Below are 25022 nucleotides of genomic sequence, written 5' to 3' on the forward strand. Positions count from 1 at the left end.
TCAACTCCTATCTTAGATGTAATGTGCTTTTTCTATCCTCTATCACATCTTGAGAAGTAGTAACACTAAGAATACAAAGCTCAGTGGAGCCTGCTTCGGAGTCTGTGTCTCCCTCTCTCTCTGCCTCTTCCCCACTCATGCTGTCTCTCTCTCTCTGTCAAAAATAAATAAACATTAAAAAAATTTTTAAAAACAAGAATGCAAAGTTGCTGAGAGTACATCAAGGCAAGACGCAAATTCCTCTTCCATTTATTCCATGGACACCTATCCCGGATTTCTTAGCTGCCTAGAGTTTCTAGCAGGGGAATTGTTTATCAAGCAGGCCCAGTAATCGTCCCTGGTATTGAAGAATTATACTCTAAAAAAGAACACGTTGGCAAAAACATAGTCTTCTAAAAAGTAATCTAATCTGGTTTTGATTAAGTCTATTGCCTTTTTTATTTATAGTGAAACCTGGTGCCAGATAACTCGTCCAAGAGAGTACCGTATCATTCCCCTTCCAAAGAATGTACAGTTGCTTCCTACTAACCAGTGGCTCTAGTCACTGGATTAAGATTCATGACCCTCCATAATTTGGCTGTGCTTTTCTCTGCCCACATTTATCTTCCTGTACTTTCAAAATGAATTCTAAATTCCAACCAGGTCAAGTTTCTTATTGTTTTCTCTACCTATGCTTGTTCGTATCAATATGGTCTCTCACCTGAAATCCCTCTTACCACACACACACCCCCCAATACACACACACACACACACACACACACACACACACACACCCTGGTCTTGGGGAGTCATCGTGACCTGAGTTTGAACTCCAGCTCTCCCATTAAGTGGCTGTGGGAATAAATCTAACTCTGATTTCATTGACCTCCTTAAGGGAAATAACATTTGAAGTGTGCCTGGCATAAAGGAGACCCTCGGTAATTGTCAACTCCCTCCCTTGCCATCAGAACACCAATCGTCCTAACCTACTTCAATAATTCTGCCATGGTTTAAGTCATATCTAGAATTCCTCTTAGGGAATTGTCTTTAGTACGCTCTTAGGAATCCCCTCCTCTGTAAGTCATGGACAACCAGACAAGCAGACGCTGAATAAGTCACGGGTCTATGTTGTTCATGTAACAGGACATCCAGAGACATAACGTCTAGCGCTGGGATGGCCCTTCTGTGATGCTCCCAACCATCCTTAAGATTTGGTCCTCGAGATGCCTTCGTGTTTATAAACTGCTTAATACTCTCCCCAAGTATCTAGTGCACCCACAGAAGAAGACAAAAGGCCAAAAACTCTCTCCACCCAAGGCTATGCCTTTTAAATTGAAAAAATGAAACCTTCCCAAGAACTTCCCCACCTACATATTATTGGCAAAGGTGGTATCGCCTGGCCAATCCGAGCTGCACTCATGTGCCAGGAAATCGACGATTTCAGTTTCCTGGCCTCTGAAATAAGGGAAGGCAAAGGGACAGGGGCTGGATAGACACTGAATAAGCCAGCCTCGAATATCTGCTACCTATTTAAAGTCAGTTTATAAGACGATAAATTTACCAAAGAATTCGTCCTAAATCCACCCTCAAAAAAAAGTATGCTGCGAATCTTCAAACGAATCTGTCATGGAGTCTGCCGGTAGTTCCTGAAAAGGAAATGTAAACCCAGTTGGGACAATAGTAACGGCACTGGAATAATTACGCAGTTTCCAAGAGTGATTAAAGTGGACAGCATTCATCTAGCCAGCGGACGTGTCATATGTCTGGGCTTTAAACAAAGTCAGTATGTCCTGTCCCTGTTGAGTGGTATGTTTACTCTTTTATTCTCAGAGTATCACACATGCCCATGTGTCCTCTCAACAAGATGGGGGCTCTTTGAAGGTGGCCTATGTTCTGTGCCTCTTCTTAGCCCCTATTATATGCAGCAGGGTGAACAACAGAATATCTGGAGGTGTATGGTTTAGCCAATAGAAGGTGAGCAGAGTGCTACTTATAAAAGAGATTTCTGGGGCAGGGCGATGGGCAGCTGCAAATTTGTACTGGGTACATTAAGACATTATAAGGTAATAATTGCATTTACGTGTAGCAACCACTCAATAAATCTTTGCTAAATTGGACACAGACCACTTATCTTCCAGAGGGTTAAACAGGGCGGACCCCTTTTCTATAGATCTGAGTCAGAGAAACTGTTCTATTAGACCCTTCTAAAACGTGGGAGTTTCTAGCTCTTTGGTCCTAATTTCTCCCTGAGTACAGTAGGGAGGACCTGTACATAAAAATGGAAAAGGGCAGGCAGCATGTCACGATTGCTGTGGTGTCATTCCCACGGGAGCCAATGGTAGTTCTACCTGTAAGGTCCCCCGCAGAAGCCCTTTGGGCATATTCCAATGGATATCTGGCACTGGCATTGCCTCGTTCATCTAACAGCTGAATGATGGCTTAGAAAGAAAAATTCTTCTGCAGGAAAAGGCAACCATTCCAAGGAATTCATTGATATTGCTAAATGGGTACATTTTACATACCATAAGACAAGCAAGAGGTCTCGTGTTGACGATGTGGTTAGCCCGTAGAACAGGCGTGTGTTGACCATTCTCATCGTGACCTCCAGGACTGTGGGGGACACCCAACAACATGCGACAAAGTTCTGCCCTGTGCTTTGGAGGATGGATTTTTGAATGTGAATTTGGATTTCCCTCAAGGTCTCAAGAAAGACAAATGGCACTCGGGACACCGGCCCAACCCCAGTGAATTCTGACGTCAGCGTTATGCGCCCCACCTGGGTCCCCTAGGTTCTAGTTTTACAGGGTGAATTGCAGCTGCTCCAGTGGCTCCAGAGAGTCGACTGCAAAACCTCCAGGGCTTTTGTGAACAAGTTCATCTCATGATGGTAGCCTGAAATTGGCCCTGATGAAACTATTCACACCGCGGGAATCCAGGAACACTTCAAATTAGGGCTTTTTTTTTTTTTTTTTTTTTTAAACTGGTCAAACATTTATGAACCCATCCCTGGTCATGGATAAAATGGAAAAGAGGCTGCAGCCTTGGAGTTATGTGGCCAGACACCACAGAGGTCACAATCAGGAAAGCCAGACGTCCGCCACAAAGGTCACGCTAATAGATAACCGCTAAACTCCAGGAAAGAGTCAACAAGTGATTATCAACAAATGTTCTACCCTGTGCTAGGTCCTGTGGGTATAAAACAGGAAGCTTAAGGCCAGTTCCCTGACTTTTGAAGAGCTCCCAACTCACTTTCAAACTTAATAGTATCAGTAACAATAAACACTCAGTCCTCATTGTGTGCCAGGTGAGTATCAGCTCACTTAGTCCTCAAAACCTATGACATGGGTCTTATTAGCTTCCGCCTACAGATGAAGAGACAGGAGCTTACAGAGGCTACACATATTGCTCAATCTGACACAAGGTGGGTAAAGTCAGGCCGCAGCCCCAAGCAGGCAGACCCCCAGTGATGACACCCACAAAACATGATCACGACAGAGTGAGGGCCAGCTGTGGGCAGAAACTTCCACACCAGGGCCATGTGCAGAAGGTCACTGCAAGGACACACACCAGGGACACAGCGGAGGGACAGATGTAGGTGGTGGATGTGGCAGGGACAGCAACAGGGGAGGGGAGCAGAAGAAGGGTCCAGAGCTGGCACGATCATGGGGGGGCATCCCGAGCCTGTGACTTGAGCTTGACAGGGGGCAAAAGGGCCCCCCACCCCAGCAACATCTCTTCCAAACAAGCCTCTGAGGCCGGCATTGCACGTATCTCCCCAACATAAGCTGCCAGGAGACAACACGTTAACAGCTAGCCCATCTGCACCAGATGAGGGAAGGACCGTGCATTGAATCATATTACTATTGAATTTCCTTTTCTTAGAAACTCCAAGTCATTACTCCAAATTCTCTTTCCCCAAGATTAAAATTGAACTAAACTTATGTTTTCCCAGTGTGCCAGAGTGGTTTTTTTATTGAGCTGATTACAAAAACTGTGGTCGTGGAAATTACACTTTGCGTTCATGTCATGGCTTGACTAAGGTTTATGATGCCGGAAATTGTAAAGCTCTGGTCTACTATACCTAAAAACAGATTAGGTAGTGATTAGTGATTTCATCTTTTCAATGGCTCTGATATCTCATTAATCAATTGTTATCAGTCTTTAACTTTCTTTAAAAAAAAAACTTTAATGTTTATTTTTGAGAGACAGAGACAGAGTGAGAGTGGGGGAGGCACAGAGAGAGAGAGGGAGAGACAGAATCTGAAGCAGGCTCCAAGCTCTGAGCTGTCAGCATAGAGCCGGACGCGGGGCTTGAACCCACAAACCACGAGTTCATGACCTGAGCCGAAGTCAGACACTCAACCGACTGAGCCACCCAGGCGCCCAGTCCTTAATTCTTTCAAAGCGTGAGATCCTACTGGCTGAGATTCTGTAGATTGTTTTCTTAGCCCTATGATATATTTCCCTACCAGAGCTCCTAGATCACAAAGTTTTGCATATATAATCAAACACTCTGGGTTATGTCCTCTGAGCAAAGTTATGTCCTCTGAGATATAGGAATGTCACACAGAAAAGCTTTAATGAAGTAACCACTAAGGTAGCCATAGTGCTGTCTCTCCCCTGAATGCCAGAGTTAACAGAATCTGCAAGTGTTTAAAAGACAGAGAAGAGAGCTGTGTGCCTATAAAGCTAGGGGAAGAAGAGGCTTTCTCGGGTTCCTTTCCTTCCTCTGAGAGCAAGAGATTTGGAAAGCAATTCAGCGAGTTCATTTTGGAAATGTTTCTTGACTCAGTTCCAATGAGACACTAAATTAAAACAGTCTTCCCTGGTTTTGACTTACTAAAGGAGCCACACATTAATTTGATCAAAGATACAGACAAAAATACAAGCTCAAGATTGCTCATTGAAACCTTCCTTTATAATAACACATATTTAGAAGCAATATCAATGGCCCCAAATAAAGTAATATTCATTGCAATCACAGCATTATGGATCATATAGCTGTTAAAAATCATGTACGGGGGGGGCGGGGCGCCTGAGTAGCTCAGTCAGTTAAGCATCCCACTCTTGATTTCTGCTCAGGTCATGATCTCACGGTTACTGGGACCAAGCCCCAGGATGGGCTCTATGCTGACAGCATGGAGCCTGCTTGGGATTCTCTTCTCCTTCTCTCTCTGCCCCTTCCCCTCCACCCCCCCCCACCTCAAAATAAATAAATAAACATTTAAAAAAAAAAATCAGGTACTTGGAGGCCCCTAGGTGGCTCAGTCAGTTGAGTATAGGACTCTTGATTTCAGCTCAGGTCATGATTTCATGGTTGGTGAGATTGAGCCCTGCATTGGTCTCTGCCTATTTGGGACTCTCTCTCTCTCTCTCTCTTTGCCCCTCCCCTGCTCATTCTCTGTCTTTCAAAATAAATAAATAAACTTCAAAATATGTTAAAAAATCATCTCTCTCTCTTTCAAAATAAATAAATAAACTTCAAAATATATTAAAAAATCATGTACAAAATATATTAAAAAATCAAATCAAATTCATGGGAAAATGTCACAATATAATGTTAGATAAAAGCTTAAAAATATCCAAATTTTAAAGCAATTTGTGTCTGTTTCTGTGTATATATGTGAACATATATATTAATAACTTTAGTAATATTCTGTGTATATTCTTCCCATTATTAAATACATAACATATATTAAAATATAAATGTTACATGTGTGTGATATATATGTATAAATAGTTGGTAGGTATTTGTGATGACATACATATATATTTTATATTAGAAGGATATATGCAAAATGCATATATGCAAAGAAGGATATATGCAAAATGTTGCTGAAGTCATTTCTGAACAGTTGGCTTACAAGGAATTTTTATTTTGTTCTTCATATTTTTAAATATTTTCTGATTCTCTACAATAAGCATATATAAGCTTATAGTTACAAAAACAGTTAAGAAGCCTCCAGTTAATTTGATAACCAGAATCACACTGTGTCTAGACATGAATATCTCACAACGCTTTGCTCATTGCTTCTCTAGTGAGTGTACTGTCCCTCTTGCTATGCTTTAGTGACAGCGGAAGCCTGCTGGCCATGAGTGCAGGCTCATGTGTGTCAATCCCAGTGCACACAACCAGAGCCTTCTGAGTCCTCACGTGCTCATGCGCTGCCCTCACTCTGGGGTTGGTAGAGACAGTGTGCCGTGACAAGAAGTGAGACTGAAATGTCTCTGGATACTGGAACAAAACTGCATTTGCCCTTGGCTGGGGAATGGGAATGCTTTTCATCCCCAAGACACAAAGCAAAGATGGAAAATACCTGCAGAGAAATATTAGCAACAGACCCAGAGTTCCCTTCAAAAACTTAAAATAGGCACAATATTGGATTCTTCCAGATGATTCTTCCTTCATCTAGAAAGGAAAATTATGTTCTTAATAATGCCATCAGAAGCATCTGAGCAATAAGCAACATGTAGAGTCAAAATAGTCTTAAAATCACAAACCAGTTTGTCATGTTTAAATTTCTATTGCATGAGCATTTCACCTGCCAGAGGCTGTCGGACCACCATGGTGTCTAATCAAGACCTACATGCCCAGTCTTCACCCATCAGTTCCCTCCAGCATGGCTGCTCATCCCAGAGGATGGCTCTGGGCAAAATGCTTTGGCTGTGGGTACTGCTGCTTCCAGAAGTGTTTGCAACTTTGTTCCTGGGTGTCTATGTCTGAATGGCCAGTGGTCCTTGAAAAGGTAAGTTTCTACCCCTCGCCCCCAGAACTACTGAAATCAGCAGTGCTGGATCTCAGCCCTGAAGTCCACATTTCGCCTGCTTCATAGGTGATCCACATATATAGTCAAGGTTGAGAAACTGTCTTCTTGCCTTAAATTGGCCTAATTTTGCCTTATGGGGAATTTTCCCTCAATTCCTTTCCCTATTCTCTCTTATGGAAAGCAAGTTTCTTTTCATGTTAGGAATCGTGTTTCTTAATGTAGTTGAAACCTCAGCTGATGTATTTCATTGGGTCAGAAGGGGCTTCTCTCACTGTCAATAGAGGAGGAGCCTTTTAAAAGACTGCTTCAACAGAAAACATCAAAATGAAGCCCATCGTGAAGTCATGCTGAGTCACGAGAAATTGAAAGGCAGGTCTGCTGGGAGCAGAGGATGTGATGAGGGGGACAGAGATGAGTACCAAAGCCCAGTGGGGCTTGAGAGAAACTCGCATCAGGAAGAGGCTGCTCCTCCGGCAGTTACAGACTTTATAAGCACAGGGGGCCCCAGTGGACATTCAGAGCCCGGAAGTATGGAAGGAGCGAGAAAGGCCGGAAGAACTAAGATTGACTAAAGACTAGAGCACTGCAGAACCTACCCCCACGGGCTCATGAGCAGCCAAGCTCTCTGTGCGGTTATTACATTGGCTTCATCCCAGTAGGGAACTCGGGCAGCTTTGACCAGAGGCAGGTCCACAGAGAAGCCTGGCTCACCATCAGTTCTATGAAGCTCTTCTGGAATTCTGATTGTTTCTTAAGTGACTCCTATTTCAAATCTTGCAAAGAATTCCCAAATACCTGTGTTAACTTAGTTTATTTAATCCCTACAGTTATACTTTTAGAAATTAGATGCCTAGAAATAATGGGACCTTATTGGGACATCCCATGTAAGAATCATGGTGAACAGCCCTGAACCGATGAATAAAAAGGTGTAGAATCACAATATGTGGGAGTTATTAAATTATCTCATAGTTCATGTATATTTCATTCACTTCGCTATTCACTCAGAAAGTGGTTTTTCGGAATCTCTCCATGTGCCAGGTATGTGAGGGTATGCAGTGAACAAAGAGAAACATGGTTTCTTTCTTTTTTTTTTGTTTATTTTTGAGAGAGAGAGAGAGAGAACGAGAGAGGGAGAGCACGAGGGGTAGAGGGAGACACACACACGGAATCCAAAGCAGGCTCCAAGCTCCAAGCTGTCAGCACAGAGCCCGACGCGGGGTTTGAACTCACGAACCGCGAGATCATGACCTGAGCTGAAGTTGGACACTTAACCGACGGAGCTACCCAGGCGCCCTGAGAAATGTGGTTTCTGTCCTCAAAGAGTCGTGTTCAGAGTGGGGATACAGGGAGAAATCAAGCGATCAACGAGCCCATATAAAATTTCCGTACTGACATGAGCTATGGAGGTGAGGACCGATGCTGGCAGAATCGGGAGGAAGGAGTCTGCGCGGGTCAGGGGTCCAGGCGCAAGGAGTCTGCGCGGAAAGCCTTCCTCAGGAAGCAGCACTTGATCTGGAGGCAGGAGGGTGGGGAAGAGTTGACCAGGCAAAGAGGCAGTAACGGGAGCGTGGCTGAAAGAAGTTAATGTAGTGAGAGAGGTGTGACAAGGCGAAGTAATGTGAAGGCAGGCAACCCACGCCAGGACAGGCTTGGAGACCTGAGGACCGGGCTTGTCTTTCTCTCAAAGGCAACAGGAAGACACTGAAGATGGCCATTGGAGAAGACTGACCCGTGACAGAAGAATAGATATGGAGGAAGGGGTTGCAGAGTCGGCGAAATTAGACAAGTCATTTGGGATCTGCAGCACTCCAGGCAAGTGAGCGATCACTTAGACCGTAGGTGGCAGGGTAGTCAGCAGACTGCTTTACACTCAGCTCCTCACTGTGGAAAGGAGGACAACTGTCTAGAGAGGTCAATCGACCTCCAAAGTCCTACATGCAGCTGGGGCAGAGCTGGAGCTAGAGCTGTGTTCCCTGATCCCAGCACTAGAGGAAGGGAGGGACAGAGGTAGGATGCTGTGTCTTTCACACAGTGCACATAAAATAAATGTTCTTCTTATGATAATGTGGCCAAGTCTGTAGCCAATATTAGACATAATCAGAACACAGCAAAATGTGAGCAGTGGTCTTCAAGTGGCCTCTGCTGATGGAGTGCCATGGGGCAGACATCCTCATCAGAGCTCCTTTGGTCCATAGTCTCAATAACAATGAACAACAGGAACAGATCCATCACATTTGCACATAATACTTCGGATTTTCTAAACTAATTTAATATGTATGATCCCACTTGGTTCCCATGACCCCTTGGTGAGGGCTTTGGGTCAGGTGTCCCTCCCCTACTGGTAATTGAGGAAACTAAGTCATGGAGAAGTGACCTACCCATGGTCACAGAGCCAGTCAGTGAAAAGCCTAGATTCTTGTTTCTGGGTTCCATATCTTCCTACAAAAACCTACTGGTCCTGATGTCTACCCCAAGTGCTTTCCCACAACCACAATTCCACTCTTCCACAATGATGCCAGAAGTGCCAGTACAACACAGGACAGTCATACGTGTGATGATGATGATGGTGGCAGCTACAGCTTTCGTAGCAGCACATTTAGTGCTATGTGTATAGTGTCTCCTTGAATTTTTACAACAACTTTATGGGGTAGGCGGTATCATTATGCCAGTTTTACAGATGGCGACATTGAGGCTCAGAGACATTAACTAACTCAATGATAAGTTAGGAAGCTTATGAAGCAAAGAACAAATTCAAAACCAAGTCTGATGCCAAAGCCTGACTCGTCAGCAACAACCCATATTTCCCTGTATCTAGGGTGCCTGAGGCTCTCAGCCCTCTCTTATTTGCTCTGCACCATGTCAAACGCGAAACGAGCTTACCAGGGGCTACTGGTTTCCAATAAAGCCTTTGCCATCCCCTTATTTCTTGCCCCATCACACATCTAGCAGTTTAGACTAAGACCACATTGATACAAACCATTTTGTCAAGGTGTATGTCATATAAACAGACCATAAACTGTCACCTCCGAAAGAAACAAACCACTGAGCTTTTTCTCCCCAAACCACATATTCTGTCACGGCAAGTGGAAGTATGTAGCTTGGACAATTTTATGTGATGATAAATAGGAAAGAACATGAGGAAGGTCAGTCTTGGGGCTCAAGAGGGTGTTTGGTATCGTCAGATAGAATAACTGTCACATGGATGAATGTTCACGTTTTGCACCGCTCGTTTCACACATACGTCTGGAAACTTTGCTAAAGTGGCTGGTAGGACTAGCTGATAATAAAGCATCCAGTGCCAGCCCTGGTTGGTTCCAGCTCGGATATTATCTGGAGAAGTCTGCGGAGAGCCAAAATTAGGTTAGCAGGAAAAGTAAATATGACCATAAACTAAGCAATTTCATATGAGCAATACGTAATTTAATAACGAAGTATAATGAAATGCAATAACGTCACTAAAAGCAATAAGGAGGTGACAAACCTTATCATCCAAACTGGGGCAGTTTTGATAGTGAAAAAGAATGCTATTAATATTGTGTCACAACATCCTAACCTGAGCCATCCTAACAAATCACTCATACGATCACCTAACGGTAGAGAGTGCGGAGCAAAGATAAAGCCACATCAAAGTGTGTGGAAGTGCGTATAACTTAGAAAAAGTTAGGAAAGAGGAGAGAGATCACACGATGAGGAGGTTAAGGCAAGAGATGACCTACTGTAAAAATCCATGAAGGCAAAGAGAATTCGTGAGATCCCTTCCAAGGTCCTAGCAATGTATTTGCAGAGCCTTAGATGCAAAGGAGAAAAAGCGAGAAAAAAAATTCTATCAAGTTGCATGAGCATGAGGCCAGCACCTAGATGTTTCCCGGCTCACGAGGCTGATTCTCCGACGTGGTCGTTACTGGGCTCTGAGGTGTGGGGCCAGGCTGAGGGCATAGCTCTTCTATTGTGCCAATATTACTCGTCCAAATTCCTGATTTTTCTCAGGCCACGATTTCAGAGGTGGTCTGAGCAGGGAGCAGCCTGCCCATCCCAGTGGTTGTTCCCATATTGTACAGTATGCAAGAGAGGCCACCAACTGGGTTGCGCTAAATCAGCCATTTAAATGTCACTGACTGAGCAGTCCAGAGAAAAAGCTCTATGTCAAAGAGAAGGTTTCAGGAGCTTTAGACAAGTATGCATAAGGGTCTATCACTGAGGTGCGTTTGCTGGTCCGCTCTGTGGATGAAGCCAGATTCTGTCAGTTGTGAAAGTTCTCACTTAACCACATGTGTTAGAGCAGGTGCAGCTAAGTGTCAACTCATGAGTTTCCTCCTTCTGGGGCACAGTAAACTCCCTCTTTTACTCCCTCTCCTTAACCACAAAGGGACGATGAGGTCTGAGAAGCCAGTGAGTCAGAATTTTCTAGAACAGGACTCCGTATACTCTAGAGTCAAATGCCAGCCTGTACCAAGGCACAGATAAAAGATCCTCATTTTCTTAAGCAGAAACAGCAGAGGGGAGAGAGGAGATGACAATTTCTTCCTCAGAACAATGAACTGCTGAGAGCCGAGTGGGAGAAATTAGTGACAATAACATGACATCTGTCAACTTTTAAAAAATTAGAGTCAGGATACCCAAAAGTAAAGTTGACAGAAGCAAATTAGGATATATCAAGATCTGACACATCACTGAATACCTGCTAATGGGAAAAAAAGATTTTATCTAAACTTTCTTATTGTCTTTATGCATAACACTTTTAAAAGCACATAACATTTTCATAAAAGCACGAACACTATTAAAAAAATAACCTTGCTTTTAATATGGAAGAGAGTATGAGAGGCATGTGAAGTTCATTCTCTCAAAACAGCAGAAAGTCATTCTTGAGTCTTCTGTTTTTCAATTTTCTAAGCTTTACTCTCAGAAGCAGAGAGAGAAGCTTTAAAGCCAATACTTCCTGTTCTGTTGGAAGTTTTAAAAAATGGATTGCAGTAAAGTCGGAGATGCAGCAAAAGTGATGGCAATTTTCTGATTTGAATGTCTTCCTCAAAATATTGAAATGCAGTTTTTCAGGGTAATAGACTGAGTCATCTTCTGCAGTCAGCAGATGTGACAAAGCCACATGGCCAAATGGCTCCTTAAACTTGATTAATAATGTTAATGTAAATGATCATTTGGAGATAACTTCTACTCATTTCAGAAGCAGCCATGAAACATGCACACGTTGGAAGACGTTGCTTGAAGATACTCATTGCCAGTGCACATTTATGTCCAAACCAGGGACCATAGCTGAGAGTGCTGGGACCACCCAGGAGGCAGTCTAGCATCCAATAGTCCTGGGTTTTAATCTCACCTTCACCTCCTATGAGTTGTATAACTTTGAGCAAGCTACATACCATCTTCCAACCTCAGTTTGGTGTGTTATATGGATGCAAAAGGGGGTGGGGGGGGCTGTGGCATGGGGACCTGGTGCCTTATAAGCCCTAAATAAATGACAGGGACACTTTAGCAGAATGGCTTTCTGGCTTAGGCAGAAGATATGAGAAGAAGGCCTTCTTATCCAAGTTAAGTTTTACTCATCCCTTATCTTAGGCTGGCAAAAGAAACAAGTTAAATATCCCTGTGAACATGCAGGTTGTTGACAATTAAGGGAGATATTACCTCAGCAGTTCCCAAAGAAATGAAGCATTTACGTGTTGGCTTCACATTTCACGTGAACCATAGATATTCCAGGATCTGAATTCCCAATTGTAAATTATCCAACTCCCTAGATTCCCATTGTTTCTTTCACACTTAACATTTAGAACTCTGCCAGTCATACCATCTCTACTAGGAGAGCAAAAGTAAGACAAAGAGGAAATGGTCACCCAAGTAATCAACTTTATTCTTTGTGAATAGCAACGCAGCTACACATTGAACATTGTGTTGGTGACTTGGGCCTAAGTAATAAAACAAGACAAAGAAATTGTGGCATAAGAATTAAAGAGAAGAATATGCATATGATAGAATACGTGTGATACAAGTATACATCTGTTACATTACCCCAAAACTAAAATAATTGAAAAGCACTGCTAACAATAAGAGAATTTACCACAACAATAGCTTTAAGTGGATATTTTTTAAATAGCCCTTACATAGAAAACAAGCACCAATTAAAATATGTAATGGAAAAAAATACTGTTTACATACGGAAAACATTACACATAAACTTAGTAAGATTAAGACATATATAAAGCTTACATGAGGAAAAGCATAAAGTACTCCTAAAAACTACAAAGTTTACTGAAAAATGGAAAGACAGGTAGTATGTCTTGGTAGAAAAACTCAGTGCGATAAAAATGTCAGTCTTCCCTAGAGTGATTTATACACCTAACGCCATCAAAGATATTTTTGCTTGGAGCTAGACAAAGTGGTTATGAAGTTCACTTGGAAGAAAAATCAAGCAAGAATAACTACAAACACCCTGGAAAAAGAGCACAATGAGTCAGCTGGAGTGGGGAAGCTGTTCCTACTATGTATGAAATGACATTATAGATTACTGTTACAGTATAAATGCTAAAGTCTGTATAATTAAAAACAGAATTATATTGATCCATGAATATCAAGGCAGGCTAATAGAAAAAACAGAAAATCCAGAAATAGATATAGTTGCATGTGAAAATTCAGTATATGAGAAATGATCTCAACACAATGGGGAAAGGACGGATTTCTTAATAAAGTAACGTTGGAAGAACTGAATAGCTATATGGACAAAGATAAAATAGAATCTATTCCTTACATGGGACACCATGAAAACTTCAAATTGGTTAGAGATTTAATACAGGAAATAAAACCACACAAGTATGAGAAGAAAAGGAATGAATTTCTTCATTACCTGAAGATGCACAAAGCTTCCCGAACTATGATTAAAAACACAAAAGCAACAAAGGAAAATATTGATAAACTTAGCTACATAAAATTAAAACGTATTTGCAGAAGGGAAGTACAAGACAAATGGCAAACGAGGGAAACAGATTTGCAACATGGATCACAGATACAAACAGCTAATGTATGTGTGTGTGTGTGTGTGTGTGTGTGTATACATACATACATGTATGTATGTATGTGTATATATGTATATATACGAGCTTCTAAAAGTAGAAAAGGAAAAGACTAACAGTCTGACCGAAAAATGAGCAAGAGGTAACAATAACAAATTCCTAGAAAAAGAAATGCAAATGGCCTTTAAACATGTAACAAGATTTTCAACTTTGTTCATGGAACATAAATGTAAACTAAACTAAATCTCTTCTGGCAGCTAGGACAAAAATCCAAATATTCAACAGTATACCCACCACCACCTTGCCCCTCCAATACTCCATGAGTAGCTCCCAAAAGTACAAGGAGAAGTAAATGGATACAAAGATCTATGTAAAATTCTTTATATCCCAGATGAATCCCTACTTCAGATGAATTCAGAAATTGGTCAATCATGAGGCTAAACTGGTTTTCTTCAGTCCTACCCACCAGCTGCTCAGCGGATGTTCCTGAACATGGTTCAAAAGCTAGAAAAATTTCTTATTACTATTCTTCAATGGTTGTTTTTTTTCCCCTCAGCCTCTTCACAACTGAGATTGTTACTATACATTTCTTGTTGGTTTGTTTTTCTGTAGCTAAACCTGGGGTTTCCAGACTCCTTATGAAGGTTTCCAATTCCACCAATAACCACAGAGCTGAAGTCTTTATAAAGTATGTGACCACCCCGCCCCTCAAATTGCTTTCTATATGGAACAAAATCATTTTGACATTACATCTTGTCTACGTTCCAGTGGCACATAGAAATTTCACAGCAAGCAAGCAGGTGTCATCTTGTCAGGTGTATCTCATCTACCAGTCAAGTAAGCACATTGGAAGCTGTGGCTTCCCAACCCTCAAGAGGCTGAATGCCAACACAGGACCCCTCCCCTCTGAGGACGAGAGACGCGGTAAAGTAAGTGCTCTGAAATAGGACAAGGAACAAAAAAGACAAAAGAAAATGTTCTCACCATAAACACCCTACCTCAAATGGACAAATTTGGAATGCAAAGGGAGTTTCCTACAATGTGCACTTTTACAATTCAATCCGGAGATTTTCGGGATAATCGGCTCTTGTGGACATTTAAATTTTTTTTTAATGTTTATTTACTTTTGAGAGAGAGAGAGAGAGAGAGAGAGAGAGACAGAGTGTGAGCAGGGGAGGGGCAGAGAGAGAGGGAGACACAGAATCCGAAGCAGGCTCCAGGTTCTGAGCTGTCAGCACAGAGCCGGACGCGGGGCTCGAACCCACAAACCGTGAGATCGTGACCCAAGCCGAAGCCGGATGCTCAACCGACTGAGCCACCCAGGCACCCCAGCTCTTGTGGACATTTAAAAGCAAAATAGCTAGGTCTGTTATTGGAATATCAGGTGTTAGGTCTTTCAAAATAATATTCGTAGTCATTAAAGCAGTTCCAGGGAAAGCACCACTGGACAACATGGTGACATCAAACCGAAAGGCGCAGAATCAAAGGCACCCAGCAGCTGCCACCACCAGAACGGGAAAACTCCCAGGGTCCCTATTGCCCTTTCCAGAACTCCTGTCCAGGTCCCTGTCCTTTGGCCAAGAAAGAGAAAGAGGAAGTAGGGCTTTTATGTGAACTGAAGGAGAACTTGAAAATTAAACCTTCTAAAATATGGAATACTCTGATGGCTCCCACCCATCTAAAGTTTGTAACTTTAGAATTTCTTCTGTTTTCAAGTATGGAGTCTTTCAACTGTGCTATCCCCTCAGGGTGTCAGATGTACTTTGATTCACCATAACAGTGAAATCAAAGAACAGCTTGCTGGATGGCATCACTCTCAGTAGCCAGGAATAAAGGCTTTATTTTCTCCACTGATCATTCTCCAAGTTTACTTTTGAAAGGTCCCACTAGCTGGAGCTCGTCATGTTGGCCTATTACAAGGCATGTTTATTTCCTTCTAAACACCATCACAAGCCTTAACCTTATAGCGGCAGAAACAAAGAAATCTAGGATTGGAAACTGTGAGCATATTGCAGACGTGGATGGATGGTTCCAGCAGAACCAAAGGAATGGCCATAAGGAAGCAGCATGGCTTTCCCCCTAGGGAATAAAAACCTACACAGATCTGTGGCGAGAAAAGCCTAAGCAAGGGGCACCCGCATCACTCAGTTGGTTGAGCAACCAACTTCAGCTCAGGTCATGATCTCGTGGTTCATGAGTTCAAGCTCTGCCATCAGGCTTTGTGCTGACAACTCAGGGCCTGGAGCCTGCTTCAGATTCTGTGTCTCCCTCTCTCTCTGCCCCTCCCCTGCTCATGCTCTGTTTCCCTCTGTTTCTCAAACATAAATAAACATTAAAAAGAATTTAAAAAAAAATTTTTTTTAAGCCCAAGCAAACCTCTCTTCCAAAACACTTTCTACTCTTTAAAAGACGTATTGTAAGAAGTGTTCGTATCATATTTGATAACTTTGCCTCATAGGGCTCATCCTGAACCATCAAAAATTCATTTCCAGGGCTTTAGTGTAGCAAGAGGTAAAACAGAGTTACGTTACAAACATCGTCACACTCGGGGGAAAGATGTAGCAGAGGATCTCACAAAGCCACTTGGTACCATCTACCATATAATTTCTCAATTCCTTATTACTTCCACCGATGAAAGGTACAATCACACTTCCTCCTTTGCTACCGAGAACAGCATCCGTGTGAGGCAGCCTTCCTTCATTAGCTGTAATCACACACCTAGAACAACTCTGTGTGATTACCTTGCCTCTAAGGAGCTAGGCAGTTGTTATGAAGGTGGAATGTACTTTTTTTTTCAGTTGATGTAACATTTTTTCCATCAGTATCTGATTTTTATTTCTTGTTCTTATCTACTTAGTATTCTAAGTTTAATTAGGGTGTGTTTGAGGGCACTGCTGAGCACAAATGAATATGGTAGTTTCAGTCTGAATACAAAGTACATATTTATGCAATTTAACAGTTTATAAAGATGTGCCTGGACTTGGGCTTGGCTCCTTGTTTCTGATACAAGATGGAGAAGTCACCAACAGGGTGCAAATCCCATCCCATTCAAGAATGTGAGTGGGGTGTTGGGTGGGGGGGATGAACTAAATGGGTGATGGGCATTGAGGAGGGCACCTGTTGGGATGAGCACTGGGTGTTATATGTAAGTGATGAATCACTAAATTCTATTCCTGAAATCATTATTACACTATATGTTAACTAAATTGGATTTAAATTTAAAAAATACAGCAACAACAATAAAAAAGAATGTGAGAAGCAACTTTAGATGGAAGAAAATTCCAACTGGTTCTGGCCATATTTCTAGCTTTATCTCCAATGTGATTTTTGTGACTGAGATAGAACGGACATATAACATGATATTAGTTTCAGGTGTGCAACATAATGATCTGGTACCTGTGTACATTGCAAAGTAATCGCCACGGTAAAGTCTCAACATCCATTCCAATTTGATTTTTAGTGATCTGCCTGGGGCTTGTCTGGAGATGCCTCACCTATTCCTCTGTAGAGACATTTTAGTAAGTTTCCTTGTAGATGTGTTTTCTTATATAAAAAAAAAATGGTAGTGCTTTATCTTTTTATTAAGGATACACACTACGGAGGGAAATTGGCACTGACTGCAAACTTGTTCTTTGGAAACATGGTCAGGCTATTATTTCAAAGACAAAGCTGAAATCCAAATGGATGTTTTACAGAGAGCCACTTGCCTAGACACGCTTCGGCTCCTCAGAAGCTGATTCAAGACCAAAGTAGCAATGCCTATGCTTGTCCAAAAGATAGAAAGTGTATCGAGATGCATTTTTATCAGGCTGCTTCCTAGTCACAGGTAGTAAAATGATCCTAGTAACACTGAAAATATACTCCTAAACATATTTGTTTATTTGCAGGTGAAAATTCTTACTATTTATCACAGGATATTTATTCTGATGTAAACGTATTACAAATAAATATTCAGTAAGTATTTATTGGGTTATATTAAGCTGAATGAGTTGAAACCCAAGAAGTTTTTGGATGCCACCAGTAACATTTCACAAAATAGCGTATTTCTTTCTAAAGAATAAAAGCAAAGAAATGCATGGCCCAGTCTTCTACAAAGTATCTTCCAAGGGGCGACTGGGTAGCTCAGTCGGTTAAGTGTCCGACTATGGCTCAGGTCATGATCTCAATGTTCGTGGGTTCAAGCCCCACGTCGGGATCTGTGCTGACCGCTCAGAGCCTGGAGCCTGCTTCAGACTCTGTGTCTCCCTCTCTCTCTGCCCCTCTCCCCACTTGTACTCTGTCTCTCTCTCTCTCTCTCTCTCTCTCTTTCTCTCAAAAATAAACAAATGTAAAAAAAAATTTTTTTTAAGTATTTTCCTAAACATTGTAGTTTTGGGTCAACAAGGAGGACCAGTTACTAGAAATAAGGGACCTTGGGCTTTTGGAAATGTGACCATATGAGGAATACACATCCACTCAATCAAATGTTTACCTGTGCAGCCGTTTGCCAGAGACAATGCTTTTGCTCCACCATGCGCCCACTCTCTCCTCAAACTCAAGTGGCCTGCTGCTCCCACTTGGAGAAGTGAAGAACAAGGCTGCCTCCAAGGCAAAAACGATCTGCAGGTGTTTTGCAGGTCAAAAGCTGAGCACCCACTTTTCTCCCTCCACCAAACCCCCGTCCTCCCTTCCTGGGAGAAAACGTTCAATTCCTCCCCGTCTCTCCTTCCTTTCATCTTCTTCCCCTTCTGACGTGGAAGAGGCAGCTCTTAAGAGAGTTGATAAGATTTTTGAATCCAGCTACCTTAGCATTCATATCAGCACAGCTCTAAAGAGTCAATTACTCTGTGGGTGCGGTTTACATTTTGTTGATACGGTTTCCTTTCTGTTAGTCCTGTTCACATTGCTTCAACAAGTTGGCCTCAGGGTTTTTCAGTGCTGAATGAGAAGCTGAACCAGAAAATAGCTAGGATCCCTGCCCTCTACTGCCCTGGGCTTCCGCAAAGAGTGCCTTTCAAAAAATACTTGGACTTCAGTTCAATCCAACAAATATTTGAGTGTCTGTTCTGGGTGCAATGTAGTGTTAAGCACCCCGAAGGGGAGAGGCGTGAGGAGAGTTCCCAAGGACTCTCAGAAAGTTCCAGGTCTCCACTATGCTGAGTGCCAGATGTGATTGAGAACGAGCTATGCAACCATCAGAGGCCAAGATTCTCATGTATAAAAAGAGAGAGATACAAATACAAATTCATAAAAGCTAAGTAAAAACCATGTAATCTATCATAAAAATTAGTAATATCATTGTGATTCATGCTTATTGAAAAGTCTAGAGGTAATAATGACCTTAGCAACCAAACAATGCTTTCTGAATAATATTTATCACTAAAATGAATTAGGACTCCTTGGAGGAATGCTCAATTTCAGGTTTAAGGCAGGTTATGGACAACAAGAGGCTGACACATCTTATTACGCCAGAAGGCAAGGAAGCTATAGGTGATTGTGTCAAACACAAGACTAACTTCAAAAAGCTGCTGCTATCTATTGGCAATCTTAACACCAAAAACATTAATGCACAATTTAAAACACACCAAATATGTGAAAATCCCTGAGTTCTTAAAATTCCAAAATGATAATGCCTCATTGGACACTATTGCTAAGGTGCTGATTTATTATTATGAAAATTTAAAATAAATGCATTTAACTTACCTTTCTTGTATGCATTGTATTTTAGAGTCAACAAATAGTTGATAAGGAAAAGTTCTTTACATAAGACTTCCAACCAATAAGTGCAGAAAAAAGTGGCAGCATCAAAAACCAAAACTTTATAGTCCTTAGTGACAGCATTGATTTGGGCAATGGTAGTTAAAACCCTTAGGTGAGAAGCTGATGAGGAATTTTATAATGGTTGAATCAGACTCACAATACCTAAACTTGTCAGTCAATTTTAACATCACTAGAGGTGGAAAAACCAGGTGTTACTGTCACTTGATGTGATGCAATTTGGAAGTACCTAACACTATCCATGACACGTTCTTGTCCCCAAAATAAACTTGTATCAAATTGAGCCTCTAGATACATCTGCCAGTTTATAGAACATATATGGAATACACATTAAACAATACCTCAAGGCTGTAATTAGCTGGATCCACAGTATAAGAAATTCCACAGAAAAATTACTTGATTTCTTTAACCCACAAATAGCAGAAAAAAATAAGGCTGGGGAATTATCAAATGTTAAAAAAAAAATCTTTACAAGACACAGACCAGCAAATAAAATATAGGCTCCTTACTTTGATTTCAATTTGAAAAAGAAAAACAACTCTTACAAGTAACTTCTTAGAGAAAAATTGAGAAAAAATGGAACGTAGAATGAGTATTGGGTAATATTGAGAAAATATCCTGAATTTTATTAAGTATGATTATGGTATTTCATAACTGTTAGAAATACATACAGAAGTACTTGTAGGAGAAATGATATGGCCTGGGATTCACTTTAAAATACTTAACAATTAGCTCTTTCCACCATCTTTCCGTGCAACCATATTGGTGCACATGAATGTCCTGACAGATGATCTCAAGAGCATTAATAATACTGAAAAGAGAGGTAAACGCCAGGTTCTTATTAGGCCATGCTCCAAAGTCATCATCCAGTTCCTTTTTTTTTTATTAATTTTTTTTAACGTTTATTCATTATTGAGAGATGGAGAGACACAGAGCGTGAGCAGGGGAGGGGCAGAGAGAGAGGGAGACACAGAATCAGAAGCAGGCTCCAGGCTCCGAGCTGTCAGCACAGAGCCCGATGCGGGGCTTGAACTCATGAACCATGAGATCATGACCTGAGCCGAAGTTGGTCACCCAACCAACTGAGCCACCCAGGTGCCCCGTCATCATCCAGTTTCTAACCGTGATGATGAAGTGTGTTTACATTGGCAAATTTGAAATCACTGATGATCACAGAGCTGGGAAAATTGTTTGGACCTCACAGGCAGGTTAAACAAGTGTGGAGTGATCATCCCCAGATTTGATGTGCAACTCAAAGATCTAGGCAAATAGCAGAATCCTTGGCTCCTGTCCCTCCAGTTTGCTGTCATTGTACTGGCAGCCTCAGCTGGCATCATGGACCATGAAGAAGCAGGACAAAAACACACAGGAGGGAAAATCCTGGGATTCTTTTTCTAGGGATGTCATATATACGTGCAATTAAAATGCCTCAGTGGTAAAAAAAATACTTAACAATTAAAAAAGGGAAACAGATGAAACCAAAAAGAGGCAAAACGTTGGTAATGAATCAAGCTGGCATTCTGCATACAAAGGTTTATTTTTCTGTTCTCTACGTTTGCATATGATTGAACACATGTACATTAAAACATTTTAAAGCAAGCATAGATTATGTGGCACCTGAGTAAAGGGATGTATTACATAATACATCCATTGATAGGGCTGTACTACTCCAAGATGATTCAGAACCATAGGGAAGATGCATAGTGGAAAAAATACTGAGCTGGAAGCTGGAATACAGAGTTCCCATCCCTAATCTCCCACTAAACATCTATATAACCTTGAGCAAGTCATCTTACTTTTCTGTATCTCAATATCATCATCTATATAATAAAGATTTAACTAAAAACTAACTTCTAGCCATGCTGGCCTCAGAGTGTCCTAAAGTTATAATAGACCATGTACGGCATGGTTCTAAGGGTTCAGCCTGCCCTGAATTCGGGTTCTCATCCTGCTGCAGATGTTCCAGATGTTTAGGATAGGAGACCCTTCATGAAAATGCCTCATACTGTATCCAGCATGTTGTACATGCTCATTAACCATTTAACACCAGCCAAGTCATTTTTTAAATATGAATTCCAGGACTAGAAAAAGTCCACGGTAACATGATTTTCCTAATGGTACCCATATAATACAAGAAGCAAGAGTATAAGTTAGATTTCTTAGCTTTTTTCTTCCAAATGGGCCAGGCTGCATTCAAAAACAATAATAATAAGGTAACAAGATGTTTAATTTTTAGAATCAGGCAGCAACTAGAAAAGGCTAATAAGGAAGCTTCAGGGCCTGAATCACAGAGTCAAGAGGAGGCTGAAAGACACCTGAGACAGGAACCAAGGAGCCTTGTGCAAGAAAGCCAGTTAGGAAAAAGAAGAGCAGGCAGAGGGCAGGGCTCAGGGTTGGCAAGAACAGCCCATGCCCGGCAAGGATCTGAGTTCGCTCCAGTAATCACTCACTCCTCTGAGCTTTCAATGCTGATGCTCTGACCACCGCTTGCTGCCTGCTCTCCTGGGTCAAAGCCACAGGGAGACACATGGCAGCCCCAACCCAACAGGCTGCTTATAGTCCAACCTGCAGGTCTGAGCCCGGGACTTGGCAGATGTGGCAGCAGAGGTGTGGTAAGCAACAAGCGGGCTTTAGTAACAAGCATGCCAGGAACCTCAGTGGCCTCAATGACACAAAATATTTAATGAGCATCAGTTATTTACAAGTCTATTCCAAGCGCATGGAACACACCAAAGCATCCTTCCAGTGAACTTGCCATCCAGACCTCCTGATGACTGGACACTTGAGTCCAAACTGGGTTGAACAGAGGAAACACAAGACTCTGCAAACAATAATCAGTCGACATACAATAAATGAATAAATGAATGAATGGGAAAAATTGGAAATCAACATCTGGTTTCTATCCTCTCCTAGCTCAACATATGGACCGGAGGGGAGGGATAGAGATAGTGAGCGGCTGGCGCCTTACTTTTTTTCTCTTGCCTTGGAGTTGAGATTGGATTGTCAGGTTGGAAAAAGAGAAACCGTGGCCCCTTTTTGATAATGGCTCAGTGTTCTTCCACACCGCTTCCCACATGAGCGTTTAGAGAATGACTCACCATGTGGGTCATCTTTCTACTACTGTGCTATGAATCCAAGAACAGACTAATAAGAAATAAATTTATTTTACTATAAATCTTAGTAAAGATATTGAAGTAGATGTATTTAGTTCCTAATACAGATTATAGAAAAATATAGCTACAAAACAGTTCGGGCAAAATACAATTAAGGAAAAGATTTAAGGAAGGTTCTCAGTTTTATGGCAAAGAACAGTCCATCTGTCTACTTACTAATGATGAGAGCCAAAAAGGCTTTCTATTCCTTATTTATGACAATGGTATCAATTTCCATGTCCTAGTTATTTTTGACCTCATTAAAACCCAAATGACTCCAGAGAAACCATTCTGGAGACGTGCTATCCCAATCAGGGATCAAGATCAATGATTCTATGTGAGGCCTTAAGTCTCTCAGTCTCTACAACTCCCAGGAATTAGCATGGCCATTTTTCTTTTTCTTCTTTCCCTTCTGTTTTTGGATGGCAGGAAGGCCTAAATGCTGGAAAGACTAAGATGTTTCCAGGCTGAAGAAGTCCCTGAAGAAAGGGACGAGGAAAAATGCCAGTCAAGCAATGCCTGTGTTAATCTCTCCACTCTTTACAGGAGGCAGTAAGGAATGAGCCACCAGAGAAACCTCAAGAGTGGAATTCAAAGGATAATGATGAGGGGAAATGGAAGAGCCGAAACTAGGAAGCCACGTTCAGAATATCCTGATGTCTCTGCTAGGATAAGGCAGGCGTTAGTAAGCGACTGCGTGCACACAGAGCCAGGTCAACCGTGGCCGGTGGGTTGGCCAGCTGAGGAGAACCCTCTCTGAGAGGTGGTGGTAGGGGTGAGGTCCAGACAGGAAAGCAGGAAGGGAAGTGCATGCATGCAGGGGAGAAAGGTGAGCGAAGAAGCAGGATAAAAGCCCAGAGACATGAGCGGGGAAAGTTAGTAAGGGTGAGGTACTTGGGAGCAAGAAGGACACACTATAAGAGGGGAAAACTGAGAAATCTGTGGAAGCGTGCTTAAAACTGACCATCCATAGCAAAAAACTGCCACCAGGCTGGCCATACAGTACCTATACAGCTGTTGCTCAAATCTGCAACACATTTCTTTAATTCCTGTACAAAAATACATTCCATCCACCAATTACGTCTACCTGCAGGCACACAGGAAAAGCATGGCAGCAGCATCTGGCTGGCTGGGTTTTCCTAAATCCCACAGGTGACTTCTTCCTGGATCCCTGGAAGTTGGTGAGGCCAACCTCCGGGAAAGCCAAGTGTCGTAGACAGTCCAAACAATGGACTTGTTTTTTGTTGGTCAGTTCAGCTTCCTACGAACAAAACTAAGGCAGCATTTGGTCAGCAATTGGAAACACATATCAAAGGGAGGAAGCCTAACTCCAAACAGATTGTTTCCAACCATCCTCCATATACGTGTGTAGCAAGAATGCATCTTTTAGTCGCAGCGATGCAAATGTCAGTGATTATAAACATGTGCGGAAGAGCTTGCCAGCAATTTGTTCTTGCCCTTGAATGACGAGACCCCTACAGAATCCAGGGAAGAATGTGGAACTGGCATTGGCTTCACTATGAAACTCAGAGATGTGAATGGTGGGAAGAAAAACGGACAGGAAAATCCTGAGAATAACCCTTTGTGGGGAAGCACGATGGTCTCTGGTAAATGCAACTCTTTGCCCACCAATACGAAGAGTGTGTAAAGAATACAAAGGGAACTATGTTTATTTGAGAGAAAAATTAATTTCCAAGGACTCGTAAAAGAGAAATCATCCTTGGAAGAGGAGCTCAGAGGAAGGGAGGTCTGGGAAGCTGGAACATTCTGACATGCACTGCCCTTTCTTCCCTTTCAGCAACCTGCCTGTGTCTCACATTTTGTTGCCCAAACAGGTGCTCGATTTTACCCTGCGAGGGAAAGGATTTATAAGTGTACATTCTAAAGTTCTTTGTAAAGAAATAATCCACGTTAGCATGTCTCAGAATGCGTGAGACGAAATGAAACTGTTGTGGTTAGAGACGTTTCTGAGTTACTATCAGTAAACAGAATGAATGCCTATCGGTTTCTGTTTTACCAGACAAAATGCAGCTGCCAGTTAAACCATCTGTAAAAGTACTCCTCATGGACTTACTCAAGCATCGCTGAGTTATTTTGCTTGGAGAAGTGACTTCTTTGGGTATTGTTTACTTTCTGTGGCTGAAGTGGGGAACGTTTGGGTCCCTCTACAGAGCCTTCCGTAGACACGCTGGATTTGATGAGGCGTTCTCCCCGTGAGAACAAGCCTCGCCCAAATCCTTCCGTGTCTTCAAGTCTAACTTGGCTTCTGGAGAGCCTTCCTCAACCTCTTCTCCCCTGCAGGGCCACCCCCTTCTCTGTGTTCTTACTCATCAATGTTGTAGCCATTG

General features: G+C 42.1%; 1 pseudogene; it reads left to right on the forward strand.

Annotated features, from left to right (window-relative positions):
* Nucleotides 1–8139: 8139 nt before the first annotated feature.
* On the forward strand, nucleotides 8140–20920 carry LOC106984164 (40S ribosomal protein S15a-like; annotated as a pseudogene).
* The last annotated feature ends 4102 nt before the right edge of the window (nucleotides 20921–25022 follow it).

The sequence above is a fragment of the Acinonyx jubatus genome, chromosome F2, assembly GCF_027475565.1.
Source record: "Acinonyx jubatus isolate Ajub_Pintada_27869175 chromosome F2, VMU_Ajub_asm_v1.0, whole genome shotgun sequence".
In the NCBI taxonomy this organism is placed as follows: domain Eukaryota; kingdom Metazoa; phylum Chordata; class Mammalia; order Carnivora; family Felidae; genus Acinonyx; species Acinonyx jubatus.